General features: G+C 38.3%; 1 protein-coding gene across 1 annotated transcript in view; it reads right to left on the reverse strand.

Moving 5' to 3' along the window:
* Positions 1-23,548, reverse strand: part of Syt9 (synaptotagmin 9) — a 163,739-nt gene that overhangs the window by 48,997 nt on the left and 91,194 nt on the right. The window lies entirely within an intron of this gene.

A 23,548-nucleotide genomic window follows, 5' to 3' on the forward strand; every position in this document is an offset into this window, starting at 1 on the left:
AGCCAATAATCTTTGTATTAATGAAATGAGGCACTAAGAAAGGAGAGATATAAAGGCCCTTGCAGATATATTGCACCCTCAGTAGCTGCTTGGGGTTCCTTTAGATCATATTCCACTGACTCATCAGGCTAAGGGGCATCTGGTCTCACCTCCCTCCCTACCCGAGTCTCACCCACCCCTAGCATCTTATTCCCAGAGTTGTTGACTCCCCAAGAAATCCTGTTCTTACAGAGCCTCTTTCAGAAAGATTTATCAGCAAAAATAACTCATTTAGCAAGTGAAATCCTAGTTACAATATTTCTCTCAAATGTCCTTTATCTTCACCTGTAAATAATCACATGGATAACCCAAATGTATCCTACCTGTAACAAGGAAGCTGTTAAAAATTTGATCATCCTATTTTTTTTGTCAGAAACTCCAATTATATGCACAATATGTCTCCCAGACATGGTAAAACTAGCCAGATAAAGTCCTTTTTTCAGTGACAATCCTACAAATAATTAGCATGCACTGTTAAAGTAACTGTTGATTGCACTTTATTTATAGGTATTAACATGATTAATTGCATTGGAAGTGTGCCTGGAGGATGACACTTTCTAAGCGGTGCTGGGCCACAAGTGAACCTACAGCCCTACAGCCCTCAGAGCAGAGACTAGCTCACAGTTCCTCTCACCCCCCACCTTCAGCTGACCAGCTCCTGAAAATAATTATGGGTCTAATTCTGTAAGACTAGTCCCCTTCACAAAGGAATTTTTTCTTTTAATTGTCAGGGTAGTCAATAGGGGGTTACAGCTGCATTCGTCAGGTAGTAGGTGCATTACTTCTTATACATTGATACTCCTCATGTTTTTGTCCCAATTTCCTCTTCCCACCCCCTCCCAAGAAAGGATTTTCTTTGACCTAGGACATGTTCAGCTAGGAATGGCAAGAGAACAACTTGATCTATTAAAAATTCACAGCATTATCTTATCTAGTTGTAGCCAGTTTCCTGACTTACTATAGTATGTATAGATGGTTGGCTCTAATACTTGTATCTCTAGCCTATCCTGTTCCTTGTGTGACATACAATCTAATGTCCCCTCTTCATCTCAATCTCAATATTTCAAAATGGAACAGATTTCCTTGTCTGCCCGAATCTTCTCTGTTTCAGGATGGTAAAAACTTCCTCTCAGGGACTGAAACTAAAAATCTGCTATCCATTATATCTATCACCCTCCTCCTCTCTCAGCTCCTACGCACACAAGTCATGTCACTTCTTCCATCAAAAATATTGAGAATCTGACTGATTTTCTACCCCATTTCCAGATGCCATCATATCACTCACATGTTCTGTGGAGCCACAGCCAAAGCAAAGGGATGCAAGGAGTAAAGGCCTAGGACAGAACATTTGCACTGACATGCTCACATCATGGACTCTGGCTATGATAGGTTCTCAGCTGCTCAAGACAGAAGGAAGCCTCAGAAGCTAGTCTCCATATCTTGGTGCATGCACTACAATACAACTGAGTCTGGGATTCTCACCCTGGACACATATACTGGTGTGGATTCAGACAGGGTCCAGGAAAGAGGAGGTGAGGAAATGTTATGATTCCTGGTGTCCCCATATAATTAGGGGTTTCCCTTTAAAGGCTTCCAGAGTAAGACCCTGGGGCTGGAAAATTCCTTTCACATCTGCATACACAGGAAGCTGAAAAATCATGGCAGGTGAGATGGGCAATAGCATATAAAGAGAAATATACTGATAACAAGACTACCTGTTCTGTGTGAGTGACCTTGTAGACTTTCCTATTTACAAAGGAAGAGGAAGAGGAGGAGGAGGAAGAAGAAGAGAAAGAGGAGGAGGAGGAGAAGGAGGAAGAAAAGAAACAGGAGGAGGAGAAGTCGGTAGTGGCTGGGCACCAGCGGCTCAGGTCTGTAATCTTTTTTTTCCATATATTCTTATTGTAATTAATAGAAGGATTACATTATATTCACCAGAAAGTGCATTACTTCTCAAACATTAATACCCTTTGTCATCTTGATCCCCCCTTAGGGGGAAAATATATCAGAAAAAATATATCAGATAACAAGGTAAAATATTGGAACAATATGAGATAACCAAAGGAAAGCAAAAGAGATGAGAGATAACACAGTACATTAAGGACAACAATCACTCATTATATGGCTTTTGTTTCTATATCCTGGAGGTCCTTTCATTTAGCGTCATACTACATAGCCTATGTATCTAGCTTGTGTTCTATTGTAAATCTCTGCTAGGAGAGCCCAAGTTTCTACTGATTATGACAAATGAGGGAAACCATTGAGCCTATGTTCCTTTGAGTCTGGCTTACTTCACTTAATATGATTTTTTTCTAAGTCTTTCTATTTCCTTACAAATGGGGAAATATCATTTTTTTCTGACAGCAGCATAGTATTCCATTGTGTACAAATACCACATCTTGTTGATCCACTCATCAACTGAGGGGCATCCGGGTTGGTTCAATATCTTTGCTATGGTAAATAGTGCTGAAATGAACATCATTGTCCTAGTGGATTTAGTATGTCCTTGTTTCTGGACAATTGGGTAAATGCCAAGTAGTGGAATTGCTGGGTCATAGGGGAGCTCTATGTTTAGTCTTTTGAGGAACTGCCATACTGCTTTCCATAGTGGTTGAACGAGTTTTCACTCCCACCAACAGTGCAGTAGTGATCCCTCCTGGCCACATCCCCTCCAGCATCTGTTGTTAGTAGATTTCTTGATCCTGGCCATTCTAACTGGAGTGAGGTGGAATCTTAGAGTTGTTTTGATTTGCGTTTCTTTTATGGCCAGAGATGTCGAGCATTTCTTCATGTGTCTATGGGCCATTTTTATTTCTTCTTCAGAGAAGACTCTCTTTAAGTCTTTGGCCCATCTTTTAATGGGATGGTTGTTTCTTTGGAGATTAGTTTTGGAGTGATTCAGTTTTTGAGCTGTTGATATATTTTAGATATGAGGCCTTTGTAAGTTATATGGCTAGTGAAGATCTTCTCCCAGTCTGTAGGCTTTCTAGTTAATTTGCTATGTCCTTTGCCAAACAGAAGCTCTGCAGTTTAATGCAGCCCAGGTCTATAATCTTAACTACTCAGGAGGCTGAGATCTGAAAAGCATGATTTGAAATCAGCTCAAGTAGGAAAGTCTGTGAAACCTTTTTTTGCCAGTCCCTATGCTTGAACTTGGGGCCTGAGCATTGTCCTTGGGCTTTCTCAAGGCTAGAGCTCTACCATTTGAGCCAACCCTAGCTGTAACCCTAACCCCAACCCTAATGCTAACCCTAACCCAGCATCATTTCCAGCTTTTTTTTTTTCTATGTATGTGGTATCAAGGAATGGAGCCCAGATCACGCGTGCTAGGCAAGCACTCTTTCACTAGGACAACTCCTGGCTCCCTGTGAGATGCTTATCTCCAATTACCTACCAGAAAAACAAGCCAGAAATAAAGCTGTGACTTAAGTGGTAAAGTGCTAGCCTTGAGCAACAAAGACCAGGGACAGTGCCCAGACTGTGAGTTCAAGCCCCAGGACCAGTAAAATGAAAAAAAAAAGTGGCTGGCTATGACTTATTTGGAATCACAAGATGCTGATTTTTCTCTCCTAGGACCTGATTCTTTCACATTTCAATAACACATCTCAAACAAGAAAGATGTGGATCCTCTTTTCTGTGATATACTTAGCAGTATTTCACTGAGACCTTACTATGTGGATAGTTTGTCTCAGCCCTAGAGACAACTGATTGCTGCCCCAGGACCCAATTATCTGACAGTTTTATCACAGGATAGGGGTCTGGGGTCCTACCAGCAGAAGGAAACTATATACCCCAGGGTAAAGAGCTGAGCTATTTCCCAAGCAAAGTAAGCTTGGTGTTCATCCTAAGAATTTTATAAGGACCTATAATGTAAAGGTATGGCTTCAGAATCACTCAAAATTTACTGAAGCCTAATGGGTTAATTAAAAACAGGTGCTGCAAGACTGACATTATTTTCACTGGTGCTATTAAATTCATAGTTTAGGGAGCTTCTGCTGTACTGCTGATGTGACCTCAGGACATCTTGGAAGCTCTCTCCTGATATTCTTCTAGATGACCTCAATACACTAGCCCAGGTGACAGCAAAGGTAAATTCATATTTGGCTTGACAATCATACCTAAAGGATGCCAATCCATGATTCAACACCCTGGGTATACCTAGTTCTGTAATTTATTCAATACTTAAAGAGATGAAACAATATGAGGACATAACATGCATAATAAGAATGCTGGAGTCCAGAATCCAGATCCACAAAAATCTAGATAGATAAGTAAGATACATACAACCTAACAATGTTAGTGTATTAAGACAGTTTATTTTAGGATCAGAAAAGTCAGTATTACAACCTTTGAAGTGAATGCACCCCAGTGTGTGTAAAAATGAAAGAAAGGCTTATGGTTTTATCTTATATTGGGCCAAAATGTGAAATAGCTCCCAGAAACTAATTTTTGCTTTAGGCTGTGTCAATAGAGATATATCTTGAGAACAACAGGTGTGCACCAACCAAAAGACACCTAAAACATTATTAATTCTGTTCTCATGCCTGGATTCTAAATACAGAAAACATTAAGAAAATGGTGAGAAGAACATCATTTGATTATAAGAGAAACTATTACATCTTCAGGAAAACATCCACAAAGCTCAGAATCCTTGTAGGCATTAATTTGCATTGGTATCGCACAGAGGAGAAAATAAACATGCCAGTAATCATACTAGAATCAGTATCAGTACATGGAAGCCAGTGGAAGATATAGAATATTCTCTATCACAGTTAAAAACCACATGTTGCCTGACTTGGAAGGCAGTGAGTTTAGCATCTGTTCAGCAAATTTCCCTACAGTAGAGAAGATCTAGTGCCAAGGAGGTGGCGGAATAAATGTAAATCCTTTCTCTTTTTTCAGTTCTGGTAAGTTATGATTCCCTTACCTCAGACATTAGTTGATTGACAGGGGAGATGAAAGATTTCTGAAACAGGACAGCTACTAAATTGGTAACTAAAGAGATGGGGTTTGGTGGAATATGCAAGCATATTTAAGGGTAAGAATAAGAGACAAGGGGGGAAGATACTTTAAAGATTGGTGGAAACCTCTGAAGAGTTTGTGGGAAAGAGGAGGTAAATTCGATCCTTCGGAAATCTCACTTAGGAGACTGTCATTTGAGCTTACATATTAATAGTTGCTTTACTAGTCAGGTATGATGTTTTCCCTTTAATTCCTGTTTTCCCAGGGATAATGTCTAGTGAAAGAGAGTCCTTGACTAAAACAAAGACAGCCATTTTCAAAAATTAAAAGGCTTCAGTATTTAATTGGGATGTTCAACAATCATTTTTTGGAAAAGATTTTTTTTTTCTTTTTACTGATCTACCAATTCCCAATCGGAACAAAAAAACCAAAGTAATTAAAGATGAAAATTCATTATTTTGTGTGTGAAGGTTGTGGGGATATCAGAGCATCCTTAGAACTGTGCATTGTGTGCTGGCTCTGACGGATGCAGTGTGTTTCCTTGGCTTTTGAAATGCACATTAAGATGACTTGGAAATACTTTAGAATTCAGCCTGCATCCTCAGTATCCTTGTCATCCTGGAAATTTCCATCAAAACTAAGAATTCATGGGGTTTTTGAGAGAAGGGAAGATGAGATTCTCCAGTAAAGATGCCCTCTAAAGATAAGCCCAGTAGCAGTTCTGTGGTTTGAACAATCATACAGAGAAACAGTATTTTCTATTTTACTATTGATAAAGATTTGACCCAAGGATAATCATGGGCATAGAAGTGTTTCCACCTTCCCCCTCCCCACCCCCCCGAGGCCCCTTCCCCCTCCCGATCTCTATCATTGGAAGGCTTGTGCCAGATGCTATTTTACTCAGGAGGCTGAGATCTCAGAGACTGTACTTCAAAACCACCCCAGGAAGAAAACTCTATGAGACTGTCTAAAATAACCATAAAAACTGGGTTGGCTGCAAGCATGGCTCAAGTAGTAGAATGTCAGCCAAACAAACATAAGGCCCTGAGTTTAAATCTTGGTACAACTCCTCCACCCCCGCCCCCCCAAAAATCTTTCATTAGGAATAAGCACTGAGCATCTCCCCTTTCCCTTAGGACTCTGTCAACTTTTCCTCCTTTCCTATTATGCATCCTCCAGAGTCTAGTACTCGAGTTTCCAGGTCATGTTCATTTAACCTATAAAAGGTGTTTTGATTACAATTCCTCCTTTCCAATCTTTTTGCTTCCATCTCTGAAAGACTACTTGAAAGTGACTTCCTACTTTCAATCTATCCTCTGTGTGAAAACAGATCTGATCACTTCATTCTTCCTTTAAATCCTCCAATAAATCCTGGGTGTTCTTAGGATAAAATCAGAACTTTGTGGTATATTCTATAAAGGCCAGCTTCTCAGTGTTGTATTACTTGTAACACACTGAATTCTCCAGTCTGAACTCTTCTTCTACCCCTTTCCATGTCACTTCCTATGTACTGCCCTTCTTCTTACATGACCCTGGCTCTGTATACTGGCTCTAGGAACACAAGTTCCTGCAAGTTATCTCTGTGCAATCTGCAGGGAGGGGGAGGAAAAGGAGAGAGGATGGGAAAGGAGGGGAGGAAAGGACTAGTTTGACAGCTGGGTGGTGAAAACATTTTCTCTTCAGCATAAAAGGGTCTGCCTTTCCTCCAAATGCCGGCATCAGACTACTTCCCTCTGTGTCCAACAGAATTCTCTACCATTCTTGAGACACACAGAAGACTTTATTCAACACAGGGCAGTGTGATGTAAGCAGGGTCATTTGGGTATGCTTCTAATAGAGACAATCATACTCTACACCCCACACCATCCAAGTACATGTAAGGCAGTTAGGAGTTAGCACAATGTGCACTCATTATTGTGTTGCTTTCTATCTTCTAAAGCAAGGCCTGGCACAAAATGGGTGCAAAATTAGTAAGGTTAGCACACCAGTGAATGAATAATAGTAGTTTCTACAGGAAGAGAGAGATTGACTCATTCTTTCCCCACATTCACATTGGCCTGTGAGCTACAGGCATTGTCATCAGACAGGTGAACTGCTTGCCCACGATCATAGTTTACCAACTGTCAATAATGGATCTGGCAAAATACTTTCCATCCCATGTCCCATGGTAATTTTAGAATATATCAATAACCATAGTAACATTTGGAAACAAACCTGCCACAGTGGGTTGGCAGTTTTCTCTACCCAGGACCCCATTAGCGTCAAAGGATGCTTGAGGGAGAGTAAGCCTGCTGCATAAGGTGTACACTTCCTGGTAGCAGCTCAAGGCTGTACCAGGTGTGGGTATGGAACTGAACACCTCAGTTGCCGTGATAACTTGGAGAGTTCTCGAGTTGTTACTCCCAGGGTAACAACTAGTTGATAGTGCACAGGACTTGGTTCTCTCCACAGAAATGTAGATCAAGAATCACCCAGGACAAGAGCCAAAACAATTACATGGAGGCAGAGGGGAATCTAAATGTGCAGGCAAGAAAAAGAGGGATGGTGGAAGGAAGGGAGGAAGGAAGCAAGCAAGGAAGGAAACGAGAGGGAGAAAGGAAGGAAGCAAGCAAGTAAAGGAGGAAGGAAGAGAGGGAGCAAGAGAGGGAGGGAAGAAAGGAAGAGGGAAGGAAGGAAGGAGGAAGGAAAGAAGAAGGAAGGAAGGAAAGAAGGAAGGAAAGAAGGAAGGAAGGAAGGAAGGAAGGAAGGAAAGAAGGAAGGAAAGAAGGAAGGAAGGAAGGAAAGAAGGAAGGAAGGAAGGAAGGAAGGAAGGAAGGAAGGAAGGAAGGAAGGAAGGAAGAAAACTCTTTCTGTCATCACTGCAGCTATCTCCCTCTAGGCACTCCAACAGACAGGAAGCAAAGATTTTCTCAGCTTCCATGCTTCCCTGCACGTGGGAGGAAAGAGTCTAAACATGACACTGATACTACAGTTTCCATTTTTGTAGGTCAATAGGAAAATAACAATCTCATAAAATTCACGTAATTATGTGGCTCAAGGTGAGGACCATACTGCTATCCTAGATGTTTTTATTAAATGTCCTCTATTTTGTTAAATGCTTCATTCATAAGAAATTATTCCAAAATAAAATGAGAACTTGAACAATTTATGGTATCCAAGGGTGCAATGGAGCCTATAATTGGAGAAGGAGGTACAAGGGCAGAGAAAGCTGGGGCCTTGGAAAGCTCAGGAACTCAGCAGTGGCCAGTGACATGGAAGAGATGAGAGGTAGAGAATACCACATAAAAGCAAAACAGACTGTGAACAATGAGGTCAATAGCATGTGTAGCTCATTTATTTAAAACCATTGCTGAACAAGAAACAGTAATGCTTTAGCCCTTCTGATCAATTCCAGTATCAGGCAAAGATGGACCATCCAGAAAGTACCTACACTAAGATAATTTACAAAATAGTAAACAAACAACACAAAGGGCCAAGGCTTACAAGGTTGAAATGGTTGAAAAATCCTATTTATTAACACATAAAGTAGTTATTAATAATACATCTTGACCAAGTAGGGTTTATTCCCAGATGCATCGATGTTTCAAAATTATCAAGTAGGAATGGAATAGTCATATTGAGGGGTTGGAAGGAGAAAACTGTGTAAACATATCAGTAGAGAAGAAATTAGATAAAGCCAAGTGTAGTGGTAATCTTAGCTACTTGTGATATAGAGATTGGTGGAGCCATGATTAGAGGTAAAAAAAAAAATTCACTTCAACCAATAGCTTGGTGCAGTGGTTCACACCTGCCATCCCAGCAACATGGAGAAACAAAATTTGAAGGACTGCAGTCCAGGTTAACCTGGGCACAAGTATGATTCTGTCCCCAAAACAACCAACCTCAAAAAACTTGATCATGAGCCTGGAAATTTGGCCTAGTGGTAGAGTGCTTGCCTAGCATGGGTTTGATTCCTTGGTACCACATACATAGGAAAACCTGGAAATGGTACTGTGGGTCAAGTGGTAGAGCTCTAGCCTTCAGAAAGCCCAAGGACAAAGCTCAGGCCCTGAGTTCAAGTGGCAGGACTGGCAGAAACTAAAAAGACTTGATAATGGCTCAAGAAGTAGAGAACCAGTATACCAAATGCAAGTGCTTGAATTCTAACCTTAGTACCACCAACAGAAAAGGAAATAAAAGGATATGACAAGATTCATTGAATTACAAGATTCATTCTTAATAAAATTGATACAAGCTTAAGATTGTATAACAAAGGACATCATCCTCAGGTTCAAGACTAGACAAGAATTGTAAGCATCATTTCTGTTATTCACCAGTCTGGAAAATTCTAGCCAATGTAAGAAAATAAATAAGGGCCAAAATGATTATAAAATGTAGTATAAAAATAGTTAACATATTATAGTTATTCAAAAACCTACAATTTGGGGAGCTGGAAGTTTGGCCTAGTGATTGAGTGTTTGCCCAGCATGTACAAAGACCTGGATTCAATTCTTCGGTACCACATACATAGAAAAAGCTGGAAGGGGTGCTGTGGCTCAAGTGTTAGCCTTGAGAAAGCCCAAGGACAGTGCTCAGGCTCTGAGTTCAAGTCCCAGGACTGGTAAAAAAAAACTATGATTGTTTTTTCATTTCAAATTCAAGATAACCAAGTGAAAATCTACTGAAACTAATGAGACAGGTGAATAATTACAAGTATACAAAAATAAACAACTCCTACAAGTCACAAATCATAAACAACCCAATGAAAAACGAACAGAAGACTGCACAAAAATTTAATAGGAGAATGTATACAAAAAGATGGCCCAAATCATGAGTCATCTAAAGAAGAAAAAAAAAATCCAGGGAAATACCATTACTCTAATAGTTAAAATACACAAAGATGACAAGAGCAAACATTGGCAAGAATGTAAAGCAATTATTTCTATTAATTCTTACATGCGTGGCTGATGTGGATAACAAAGAATTTTGGAAAACTGCCTGTATTTCTTTTTCCTCTCTTCCTCCTTTCCATTATCTTTCTTTCATGTTCTGGTCTTGGGGCTTGAACTCAGGGCCTGGGCACTGTCCTTGAGCTTTTTTGTTGAAAGATAGTGTTCTACCTCTTAAGCTACAGTTCCACTTCTAGCCTTTTTGATGGCTGATTCTCACACACTGAGGATCAAGCTGTGATCCTCGGATCTCAGCAACTTGAGTAGCTAGGATGACATGTACAAGTCACTGGTACTCAGCTACTTGTATTTCTTTCTACCCTATGATCAATGAATTCTGTTCCTAAGTATTTACTCAAGATAAACTTAGGCCAAAATCCACAAGGAGCAGTGTAGGAATACCCAAAAGGCTGTTTTTATATTAGTCAAAAAACCCAAATGACAAAAAACTGGAAACAGCCCATGGTGTTATATCAAGGTGTCATGCTGACAGCCAGGAGCCAGTGGCTCACTTCTGTAATCCTACTTATTCAGGAGGCTGAGATCTGAGGATCAAGGTTCAAAGCTTGCCTGGGCAGAAAAGTCTGAAAGACTCTTTTCTCCAGTTAACCAGCAAGAAGTCAGAAATGGAGCTGTGGCTCAAGTGGTAGTATACCAGCCTTGAGTGAAAAAGCTAAAAGGAAGCACCCAGGCTCCGAGTTTAACTCCTAGGTACTGACACAAAACAGCAGCAGCAGCAACAACAACAACAACAACAACAACATGTTGAGCAAAAGAATGTTCTCCATTTACACACTTAAGTGTGAAGTTTAGAACAGAAAATCAGAAGTCAGAGAGTTGTTGCTTCTAGAGGGACTGAGTGGAGCAGGTTCATTCCAGCAATGACAGAAATATGCTACACTTTGTTTCTTAGTTTTATGATTTATCCTTGCTTGTTTTCTTGGTTTCTTTTTGTGGTACTGAGGATCACACTCCTTATGTATGTTAGGTGAGTGTTCGACATCCCCACCTTGTTTTGTAATGGCTACATGTGTGAATACAGATGTCAAGCCTCTTCAAACTGAGCACTTCAGGCTGATACTTTTTATTAAATGTTAATCATATCTCAATTTAAAGGCAGCATCTTTTCTCTGTACAAGGAAGGAAAAGATTCGTTTGTTTACCTGTCCTGCAGCTTGAACTTGGGGCCTGGGCATTGTCCCTGAGCTTCTTCTATTTAAGGACAGTGCTCTACCACTTGAGTCACTGTACCTCTTCTGGCCTTTTCTGAGTATTTTATTGGAGGTGAGAGCCTCACGGACTTTCCTGTCTGGGCTGGCTTCACAGGACAGTCCTCAGATCTTAGCCGCCTGAGTAGCAAGGATTACAGGTATGATCCACTGGTGACTGGGAAATATCCAGTGCCTGGTGCCTGTAATCCTACCTACTCAGGAGGCTGAGAGCTGAGGACTGTGGTTCAATGCCTTCCTTGGCAGGAAAGTCCATTAGACTCCAATTAAGCATCAAAAAGCCAGAAGTGAAATTGTGGCTCAAATGGTAGACCAGTAGCCTTGCATATCTGTAGGCATTTATAGACTGAAAAAAACTTGAAGGCCGGGAGTTTGGCCTAGTGGTAGAGTGCTTGCCTAGCATGCATGAAGAGCCAGGTTCGATTCCTCAGTCCCACATACATAGAAAAAAGGCCAGAGGTGGTGCTGAGGCTCAAGTGGTAGAGCTCTGGCCCTGAGAAAGTCCAAGGACAATGCTTGAGCTCAAGCCTAGGACTGGCAAAAAACAAAAAACTTGAAAGTATTGTGGGAATTTCTTTAACTACCCCTTTAGTAAAAATATTGACTACAATAAAACTTAACTTTGTAATGACAGAAAAGCACAAAACTGTAAGGCATTTTTCAATTTTTTATTGAACATCTTTTTAGAACTCAGAGCTCTGTACTATTCTTTTTAAAAAATTTAATATTGAGTTTTAACTGAATATAATTGCAAACAGAAACTAGGGTTTTCAGTCTACTACTTTACCACTTAAACCACACTTCTACATATGGCTTTTTGCCTAATAACTGAAGATAAATGTCTCACAGACTATTCTGTCCCAGATGGCTTTGAACTTTGGTCCTTAGATATCAACCTCCTGAGTACCTAGAATTACATGTATGAATGAGTCAGACACCCTACATAAGTATTTTTAAAAGAATGAACTAGAGAAACAATAGAGATTTCCAAGATTTCCAGGTGGAAATATCAAATATTATAAAGGTATTAATTTAATCAAATTATATATATGTAAATTACAGAGCAATATTATAATTCATTAAAAAAGTCTTTCTTAGCTGGATATTTGTGGCTCATTCCTACAATCTTAGCTACTTGGGAGGCAGAAAGATCAATGGTTTCAGGCCATTTTAGGCAAAGGGGTTCTAGAGATCTTGATTAAGAAAGTGGCATTCAAAAACAGAGCTGGAGGTATGACTCAAGTGAAAGAGCATGATCTTTGGTAAATAACCTAAAGGTTTATTTACCATCTATCTTTTTGTCATTGATAAGAATAAATGAATAAGGTGAAAGATAGAGTACAGCTCATTGGTAGAACACTTGCTTACCACACACAAGGCCCTGTGCCTGATGCCCAATAACACACACACACACACACACACACACACACACACACACACACGCGCACACGTGCACACACGCACACACACACACACACACACACAGTGAGGGCTTGGTCTTATTAGATGGTAAAATGTATTAGAATATCAGCACAAGCATTTTGCTACTAATAAACTAAAAATCAATGGGAAGAAAAATAAAATATAAAAATAGCCCAAAGAATACATGCTGTCAACAGGCTGTGACACATAATTATCACATAAAATCATATCTCATACCAATTCATAAAGGCACATTCAATATTACACAGGAATTTCTATTTTCTAAAAACTAAAAGTACAATTAAAGCACGTTAGCATCACAACTTACAAAAATACGGTCTCAACACTTTCTTTCATTTATAATGGATCCCATGATCAACAGAATTATGGTAAGAGAATGTCTGTTTGAAGATAACAGTAAATAGCTTTCAAACTCTAGTTATTATTTCTACATTTATTCCAATTTTATTACATTTTATTATCTATCATCCATCTGTCTGTCTATCTGTCTATCCATCTAGTGACTGTCCCGGGGCTTGAATGCAGAGACTAGACACTGTTCTTGAGCTTTTTGTTCAAGGGTAGTGCTCTACCACTTGAACCACAGCTCTGCTTCTGGCTATTTTTATGGTTATTTGGATATAAGAGTCCCATGGACATTCCTACGGGCTGGCCTCAAATCACAATCCCTAGCTCTCACCTCCTGAAGAGCTATGATTACAAGTGTGAGCCACTGTCACCCCGCTCCAATTTTATTACAATTTTGACATACTTTGTTCCTGTACCAAAAGTGAAAAATGTGAATATCTATTATACAATACTACGAGTAGTTTAGCAAATATTGGAAAAATTTCCCAAATAATTACATAGGGAAACTTAGTTCAGATCATGCCACAGTAATTCTACATGAATTCATGTTTTAAAGCTGAGACTGTGACTTAGACAATCTTGGTTTCATTGAAGGTCTGTCTTTCACTATATGATCTTGGGTAAGCCACTTAATCACCTAAGTTTCACCTTTAGTATTTGTAAAATGAATTATATTATGAGCCTCATAAGGTTCTGTGATGGATAAAGGAGATGGTATATACAAAGATACTATATACAAACAGTTCATGGTTAACAAAAGCTCCATATCAAGACATGGCAGGTTTGTAAACAAACTGCATGGGAGTCTGTAGGTGGAAGGACTGTGGTCCAAAGCTGGTCTTGGTCAAAAACATGAGATTCTACCTGAAATAAAATAAAAGCAAAAGTGTGTGGTAGTAAAACATATACAATGAAACAGTAATAACTAGGTTTATCACTGAAAAGATAGGTTGGAACGTTTAGTGATTGGTCTAGAAAGAATTCTTATTGAGAATAATAACAGATTCCAAAGAGATATTCATGGGATGACCTTAACTGTGTTGAGAAACGAAGTGTTCATGTTTATGCATAGAAATCGTAGAGTAAAAAATGACTGGATTCTTAGAATAAGAATTATTTACATCCTATCACTGTGTAGGCATGGAGAGATCAGGACTAAAGAATTTGGTGGAGTACTAAAAGAAAGGCTAACAGAGAATAGATATGACATTTTATAGATAATGGCCCAAGGCGTTGGATGTCACAATTCAGAGAAGCTGCTAGCCATACAGGAATGAAGACGATGTAGCAGCATGGCCCCAGGATGGTGCAGAGCAGGGGATCATGGGGGCTAGGCTTAGTAATGTGGTCAGACAGGGAGGGAGCACCTGGAAGATAGTTCACCTACTGACATCTTCCAGTCCTGTGAAGGGTTTGGTTTTCTTTTGTTTCAAGGGTGATTACACAAAATAGGGGTTTGATGGTTAGTGTCATCACCCCAAATTATTAGAGGTACAGGGGCTATTAGTATGTTCTAGTGATAACGTGGCTACTCGCTGTAGGCTACAGCAGGAGGAGAAGGGAATAGAAATGGTAGTTTATGTGATTACTGATGACTTGTAATGCTGCTCACGTATCCCAAAAGTTTAAGTCATTTTGGCCACTAAAGCAACATGAACACAACTATAAAAAGCAAAAATAAAAGAGGTATGAAACATCACAAAAGTATCAGTAGAGGAAAGAGCAAGAAGACCTGGAGGCCAATAAAACCGGTTGATGACAGCATGCTGAAAGTTTAAATAGTTTTATTATATATTCATTAATTATTTTAAAAGTAATCCATGAGATAAATTACTAGGTTTTTAATAAAGAACAGCAAGCAACATTGTTTCTTAGCTCTGACAGGATTTCAATTTAGTTTTCCTGGATGTACAAATGAAAACCAAAGTAGAGTTAGGCATATACTGCATAATGGTTAGATATGGCATACAGTACAATCTTGGAAAAGTTTTAGGTCTGAAAAGGCAGAAAATTAAGAAAATTAAGTTCTTCATTATTTTCATCTGGGAAATTACAATGAAATGCTCTCTATAATTTATAGAGAGAGAATAAGACTTTTTTTAAAAAATGACTGGAGTGTTTTATTTCTTAATGAATCATCTGTTCATTCCCCTCCCAATCTGGAGTTCTAGGTAGTTTCATCCTGTTTGCTTTTCAACACAACTCCGTCATGATTGCTTCTCATCAACTTCTGATAATTGTAGGGCCTCAATGCATTTGGGATTGCTAGTGGGGAGATGTATGGGCTAAGTCTGGGAGGAGGGGAGCCTGCTCTTGAAGATGTCCAAGCAGCATGCTCAATCAGACACTCATGGCCTAAAGAAACCCCCACCCCTAGTCATCCATTAAAACCTGTCTTGGAGGTAGGTCTTCACTTTTCTAAGTGGAAGGTTCAGTTTAGGACAGATTCTTTTTTCTTTCCTTTCCCCGGCTAGAATTTGCTCTCTCATCTGTCTGTCACAGCTGCAGAGCTCCCCAGCCATGAAGGAATCTGACCCCAAATTCTATTTTAGTAACAGTGATGCCTGCCATTATCAGAAACACAGGCAACTACAAAAGACATCTAACTGCCCAGGCAGGTTAGACTTTTCAGCTGGGTCACCTAAGGATCTCAATTACCCATCGGTACAAACTGTAGAGAGTCCGATGAAGGGACAGACAACACAGAATTTTCAACAAGCCAGTGAAAAACTAGAGGAAGTCTTTTCAGTCTTTGTTACATCCTGTTAATTTTCCAAATCAGTGTCAGTTTTAAAGTTAAACAGATGTGGGGTCCAATTCCAGGTCTGTCATATATATGGCATTCATCTCAGCTATATGAGCATGGGCAAATGATTTAACAATTGTTTCCATGTCTGTAGAGTGACAATAAAGCATTTGTTGCTGCATTTTTGTATAGGGAATTATTAGAAGTGATATTTACTTCCCTGACAAACAAAATGTAGCTGTCATTTATTGACTGATAAACCTTCCAATTATTTCTCAAATCTCCAACCTTTGTTCTCTATGTAATTATCAGAAAATGAGGTTGCTTCTTATTACATGGAGAAAAAAGAAATTAAGAAGAAATTCCCATATGGTATGTATATGTATTATATAACATATAACATATATAAAACAACAATTGTATTATATAAGTAATATATGCATATAATACATGATATACATATATAAAATATAGTGATTATAATATAGCATATTTTAGAATATATAGTAGATAGTAGATAAATATGGTATATATAATATAAATATATAGTATATCAATTTACTATATTTAAGTACATAGTGTATATATAGTATGTTGGATTATTACATATGTATACTATATACACTATGTAGTAGTATATATACTATATATAGTATATTACATTTACTATATATAAATACACTGTAAATACTATACATATACTATTTGTACATATATAGTATATGTATAAAACATATACTATATACATGTTATATACTGTTTATATAGACTATATATACTAAAGACTATACAGATTATATATATATAATATATACCACATATAGTATGTACTCATACGCATACTATCTATATACTGTATATACCATACAGTATATGTAGTATACTTTATACTAGTATGTTTTATGTATTATATATTTTACATAGATAGTATATCATATATACTGCAGATATTTATATATACAGTAATATATAAATCATATAAAATTTATATGAAAAATTTATAAAATTATAAAAGATTTTAAGGTGAACATTATCAATAAAGGACATAAAAGAAAAGCCTTTAGAAAAAAACAATATTCAACAAGTTGTGATTCTTTGCCCTTTCCACAACATGTTTTCTTCTTCACAGTACTTATCACCCCCAATACAGAGATATAACACACATGTAATATTATGTTTTTATACATATATATATATAAAATTGTCTGTTTTCTGTCACTAAGAATATAAAAATCTTTCAAGCTAGTACTTCTCCTGCTTTCATTCTTTGCTGCATAATTATTGCTCAATAAATATTTCTGGAAGACTTAATGAGCATTTAAATCAATAAATAAACAAATGCTATCTATTGTTAGGACAAATTCAATATTATAAACATGTCAAAGTTAACCAAATATATATATATTGCATATATATGCAATTTAAATAAATAACTGATAAGAGTATAATTAAAAGATAAGAGTTGTCTGGCTTAAGATCTATACTTATGCTAATTTATAATATATTCATGTTGAAAATAATTTAAAACATATATCCAAGATGAACACCAACCAAAAGTCCATATAATCCTGGCATCATCACTAGGGATACAGCAAGTGTGGCACATACTGCCAGTATTCAGTCTCCCTTCCTCCTAACAGAACATCAGTATAGCTGGGGCACACATGGCCTTAGCTTAGAGCCCTCAACATTATTTTAAAAAAAGGGTAATTAGTGGGCCAGGAGTTTATCCTAGTGGTAGAGTGCTTGCCTAGCATGCACAAGGACCAGGGTTCAATTCCTCAGTACTACATACATAGAAAAAAAAAAAGCCAGAAATGGTGCTTTAGCTCAAGTGGTAGAGTTCTAGCCTTGAGAAAGCCCAAGGACAGTGCCCATGCCCAGAATTCAAGGCCCAGGACTGGCAAAAAAAGGATAAAAGGATAATTTTAAGCCATAAGTATGTAGATGGAAGTCTACTGAGTGATACTTTACGGAAGTCTATTATTTTTCTGAAAGAAATAGTTTGCATATATTTTTCCTACAAACTTCTTCCATCATCTATGTCTTGTCAAGTTGCTGCTAGAGATAGACAAGAATCTTCAGTGACTATGAATTTGTAAGAAATACTAAGAATAGAGGACCAGGAAATGAGAATATTTGTGCTTAAAACTCCCTGGAACAACATGACCACACCTGAACTGTATATTATTAGACTTCTTATTTCCTGAGAAAAATGAAACTCTCCTTCACTAAGCCACTCTAGTTGGTTTTCTGTAACATATAGCTAATGTCATTTTCATCAGATATAGTAATACAAGGAATACTTCTTCAGGAAGATACAATGACCCCAAATGAATGTGTGCATGTGCCGGTGTGTGTGTATGTGCATGTGTGCGTGTATGTGAGTGTACCAGAGAGATAAATATCCAAACTCACGATCAAAGTTTGAAATTATGACATCAATTTTAGCAAAGGGTAACCGAAACAGGAAACAAAGGTCAGACTACAGATTATTTGAACAACAACACAATTAAAAAGCTTGATCTAAGGGACTTATGTGGAACATTCGATTTAACAGTAATAGGTACATTCTTTTAAAGGAACCATGGAACAGTTATGAAACTTAATCACCTCAGAGACTATAAAGCAACTTTCAGTCTTTAAAAATAATGCTGTCTTTCAGTGTTTTGAGACTAAAATGCAATGAATATAAATCAAAATAAAAAGAGCAACTAAAAAAAGTGAAATTAGTCCATAAACTTGGAATCAGATTCAAATATAAAAGACTGCATGAACTCCTGCTTTGTGCAAGAAGAGACCAGACTCATAGTGTCAGATACAATTTCAACAGGAAAAACAACATAACAAACTCCCCCACTCCCTCCCCAAGGAGGTCCATGTATAACTGGAAGAGAAAATCTAGTGTCAGAAATGTAAATGGCACCATTGAGGACTAGTTATGAGAATTCTGGAACTCTTAATTATAGATCTAGGATATACTGGACAAGTATCACTTAACCTTGAGAAGACTCGTTTCCTCTAGGCATTGTCAGATCCAGTGGTCTCTATACTGAAGTCCGTCAATGCTACTGCACTTTTCCCATTCTTTAACTTAGTAATAGCACACAAGTATCCCCAAAGCAATAGCTGAGCAATTGTCTGCCTGTCTAATTAATAGATCAGACAATGACTGTAAAAGGAACACATGAAAGAAGCAAGCTAACTATCTTCCAACAGGAAGAACAAAAGTAGAAAGTGAGATTTGAGTTGGGGCTGGCTTTGTTTCCTGAAGGAAGCATTGGCGGTGTACACTGGGGTAAACCATGTTGGGGGGAAAATGAGGCTGGAGGCAAAGGGAACTCACCCAGCTTCTCAAGCTGAGAAGCTTTGGTAAACTTAGTGGGTTTGTAAGTCATCTGCAGCACACTAGTGTCTTGACAGCTGGCCCTCTGCCAGCTAGGAAGTTCAAATCTAGGAACCTGATGACAAATGACCTTTTTGGATGACAGGTAGGTCATATGTGGAGCTGTGAGAATAATACTGGAAAGAGTAAACCCATAGAAATGTATTTTTATCTTGATGGTGGGCCTGAAAACGATAATAATGTGACTACAGCCTCTCTTCTATTACAGGTGCCAGTCCAAATAGTGATTCATTTGTTTTCTAAAGCTCCATAGGTAGATTCATGTATTAATAACTTTATGAGACAATGAAGGCATGGAAAGAAATGGTAACCACAGTATTAACAAATAAGCAGGCTTGGGGAGTATTCCCAAATGGTAGTACTGTCTCTGTGGGGTGTTGAGGTGACAGCGCTAAGTACCTTGATGGATTTATTTTGACTGGTACTTCCACCTCTAAGAACAAATCACCATGCCTCATGATGGGCCCTGCACTAGAACAGCTGTTGTAGAGCATCTGTTGAGAGAAGAGCAGGTAAGAACAGCACAACTACAAATCACTCAACTAAAGAGCTTTTCAGAACAGTGAAAGGGGTCACATGGCAAATGAAAGCCCAAGCCCAGGACCTGGACTCCTAGATTCTAACAGGAAAAGCTCTGGTATCAGATTCCTCAGAATATGACCTGCATGTTGGACATTTTTGTGAGCTGAGCAAGGGCAAGTGACATGACCAAGGAAAGAGAAACAGACATATCCAAAGAGGATTAAATTAATCTGCTCCAAAGATGTGCCATGGGGTATTCTGGAATAGGGCAAGGATATTAAATGAGCTGTTCTTTATTTGTGATAAAAATGGATGCACAGTACCCTCAGTCCCAATCCCAAATATTCACTGAAATGCAAACATTTGTTGGTTATTATTAACAATTGACCACATTTGGTGTATAGTGCTGTTTGTGATACTTGTTAAAGACTTCATAAAGTCATTATAATAAAGGAGTTGAAATATAATATTCCAAATGGACATTATTTTATCTTTGCTTTGGTAAATTTTGTTTAATAGGCTTATAGAAACTGGTAAAATAGTGCAGGAATATAATGAACAAGTAAAATACAGATGCTTTGGCTGTGCATACCCCAAAATATTTTGCTAGAAGTTCATTGAATTGGTCTGGGTGTACATTCAGGAGAAAGAAATCATCCAATACTTCAGATTGTGAAAGTGCAAAGAATTATTAACTTTAATGGAGAATTGGAGTAATGAAGACTTGGCTAGCAAAATATAAAGTAGAGCTCTGAAGAGCATCAGAATATCCATCACCCCCTGGGCTGACAGAAAATCCAAGCATGAGATATTGAGTGATCCTTCTTTGGCTAAGTTCCAGAACTTGCTAGAGAGGATCTAGCCATCACTCACCAAATAGCAGAGAAGCTTCTGTCCTACTGAAACCATAGAACTTACTGGAAATCTGATCTCTGGGATTTGTAAGAAAGCTTCTCTGTAGGTGCCTAGGAAAAGGTCTTTATAAGAAGGTGTCTCGCCAGAGACATTCATGCAAAACTAACCAACAGGTGCTAGGGAAAAGCTGCAGTCCTCAGTGTGTTGTGGAGTCTGGCTTTCACATAGTTATCTACTCTGCAGGAGCCATGCAGTGGGTGCTGGGGAAATTTGGGGCTCCCAGAAGAAGCCTGAGGTGGGGGCCATCAGAATTAGGAAGAAAGGGGCCAAGAAGGCAGCCTAGTGGTAGAGTGCTTGTCTAGCATGCATGAAGCCCTGGGTTCAATTCCTCAGGACCACATACACAGAAAAAGCTAGAAGTGGTGCTGTGGTAGAGCGCTAGCCTTGAGAAAGTTCAAGGATAATGCTCAGGCCCTGAGTTCAAGGCCCAGGACTGGAAAAAAAAGAATTTGTAAGAAAAAAAAGGACCTACTGTGATAGCTCTCCAATGTCTTCTTCTATTGACCTATTGCTCTAAGTCTTTTTTTTTTGTATATGTCTTCTCTGAGTGCTCTAAGGAAAGTGCTCTTAAAGGAAAAATATTTAAGTTCTCCAACTTATCTTTTCCAGAGTAAGCAATGAAAGGTGATTATTAGACTGGGAAGAAATAAATTTACACTTGTTTCATGTATTTGAAAAATATGTGGAGTGTATATCCCCTCATAGGTATATATTTACCTATCTGCTTACTTAACATAAATATGCATAAAATTCTAACAAATTATGTGTATGTAGTACACATATACAAAAAATGAGATGAGAAAAGAGAAATCATAGTATTTTATCCTTATACCCCAATATATGTCCTTTTCCCACCTCTATTTGGAGGTCTGTCCATTGAATCAGATTCCTGAAGGATAGAATGGGTTTACTCCATAACACACTTCTCCTCTACCTTGCTCACAGGATTCTCTGTATTTCACATATCTGAATGCAAACTGTCTTCTCTCACAACTACACAAATTACTCTATGCTACCAAAGTAGGCAGCAATCACAGTCATCCCAGGTCAGTTGGTTCACTGATAACTGTTAAGTAACAGATTCATTTCTACCTTCTTACTTCATTGCCTTTGTTTCTCAGATCATAGCCAACAAGAGGCACTGGACATTTTCAAAATGGCAAACCATCCATCTCTGGGTCTTATTGTCCTCCAGGGATTCAAGGCAAGTGAGTGCTTAATAAAGTGCATCCAGTGGTGTCAGTATTCAATGTTTGCTGTACAATGCCTGCATGCTGAGATCCCAACGCCAATATTTGGGGCAATGCCACATACCAGATGCCTTGCTATAGAGACAATGATTTTTTCATTTCTGATATCTTTGGGCAGGCAATGTGTAAACTCTCGTTTGTGCTTCTTAAAAGGAAAAAGCACACTTTCTTTGAAATCATGTATGTCAGAAGTCTGCCTGAGGCAGAAACTGTACTATTCTAAATAAAATGTCATGGTCTCCCACAAACATATATATTTCCCATACCCTTCAGAGATGGTTATTTTGTTGAATCAGTTGGTAGTTAGCTAAATAGCCATGCAAATACTCACTGTTGGGATTCTCCTTAGCTTGAAGGTGGACTTAAGATTCTCAAGTGCTTTTATTTTTTTTCCTGATTCTTCTCACCCACCCTGGTTCCCTCAGCTTCTATGTGGTTTCTCAGGAAACACATTCACAAACCAATCAGCACCGGCTCAATTACAAACTCTGGAATAAAGCCCTTATTTTACTTTCTTTCCTTTCTCCGTACTCTCATGCCTGAGGGTGACATTTTTGGTAGGTACTTAGAAATAAACAGAATTCTCTCTGCCTTGGAGATTCAAACACCAGGACATTGTTCAAAATAAGCCCATGGTATGTCTGAGAATACTCTGCTTACTAGAGCAGCAAAATGTTGACAAAACATAGCTACATCTCAAGTTTCTACTTCCAGCATCACAATCGATGGGGATTGTGGAAACTATATCATTAATCTCATTACATCATCTTATTGAAGACCACAGGGTGGTGTTTACAAAGGGAAATGCTTTCTTTCTTCATAAAATCAATGATGACAAGATCAGGCTCTGGGCAGGAATGAGCAGTCTAGAGCTCCAGTCCAACACATAGTTCCCACATGGGCAGCTTGGAACTTGGGAGCTGCTCTCAAAAGTAGGCTAGCATCACAGCTGTATCCTGCCATCAGACAGGCTGCCCAAAGACATGGGGCCACCTTATACTGAGACTGTGGATGCTTACCTATGGTTTGCCACATCCTCGGTTAATTAGCAGACTCTCCAAAATGTAACCAAGGACCTAAGACAAAACTTGGATACTTTGCTTGCATAATGATTTTGAGAACTACTGAGCTTTTAGGTTCTTTTCTCGGCAAAATTCATAGTATCTAATCAATCATTAAGAAATATAATAAGTGTAATGGTGACAGAGGGGTGAGAAAATAAATTTTAAAAGAAATAGCCATTATAACTTTTTGTTTTGTTTTCCCAAAATGATGCAAAATAATCTTAATCTAGTGGTATGAATTTTCGAAATGTCCATTTTTTAATGCCGACGAAATGGTTTAATGATTTACTACACAAAATGGAACATTTATAGCATTAAGTTTTACTTGGAAACTTGTTCAAAATATAGACATCTTAGATCATACCAAAGCCTCTGAACCAGAATCTAATTTTTAGCAAGATTTTCAGGTACTGTACATATACAAAATGTTTGAGAAACACCATTGTATTTTGGTGAATGCAATTATGTGAATAATTGCTGCTTGCCAATAACAATGTGCTATCTTGGGACTAAAGGTCATCTTTATTTTGCAATGGGGGCATCATTTCACAGTGAAAAAAATTCTCATATTGTATTGCTCTGAAAAGATAATGACTGGTAAGTGTATTCGTTTTCCTAGAGGAGCAAAAGCAGCAACAAGGAGAGGATTAGCAACCCATCATCTTCAGTAACAACAAATGCCATCTTGACCTGTAT

Source organism: Megascapheus bottae, chromosome 16, assembly GCF_031878675.1.
Source record: "Megascapheus bottae isolate mThoBot1 chromosome 16, mThoBot2.hap1, whole genome shotgun sequence".
Lineage (NCBI taxonomy): Eukaryota > Metazoa > Chordata > Mammalia > Rodentia > Geomyidae > Megascapheus > Megascapheus bottae.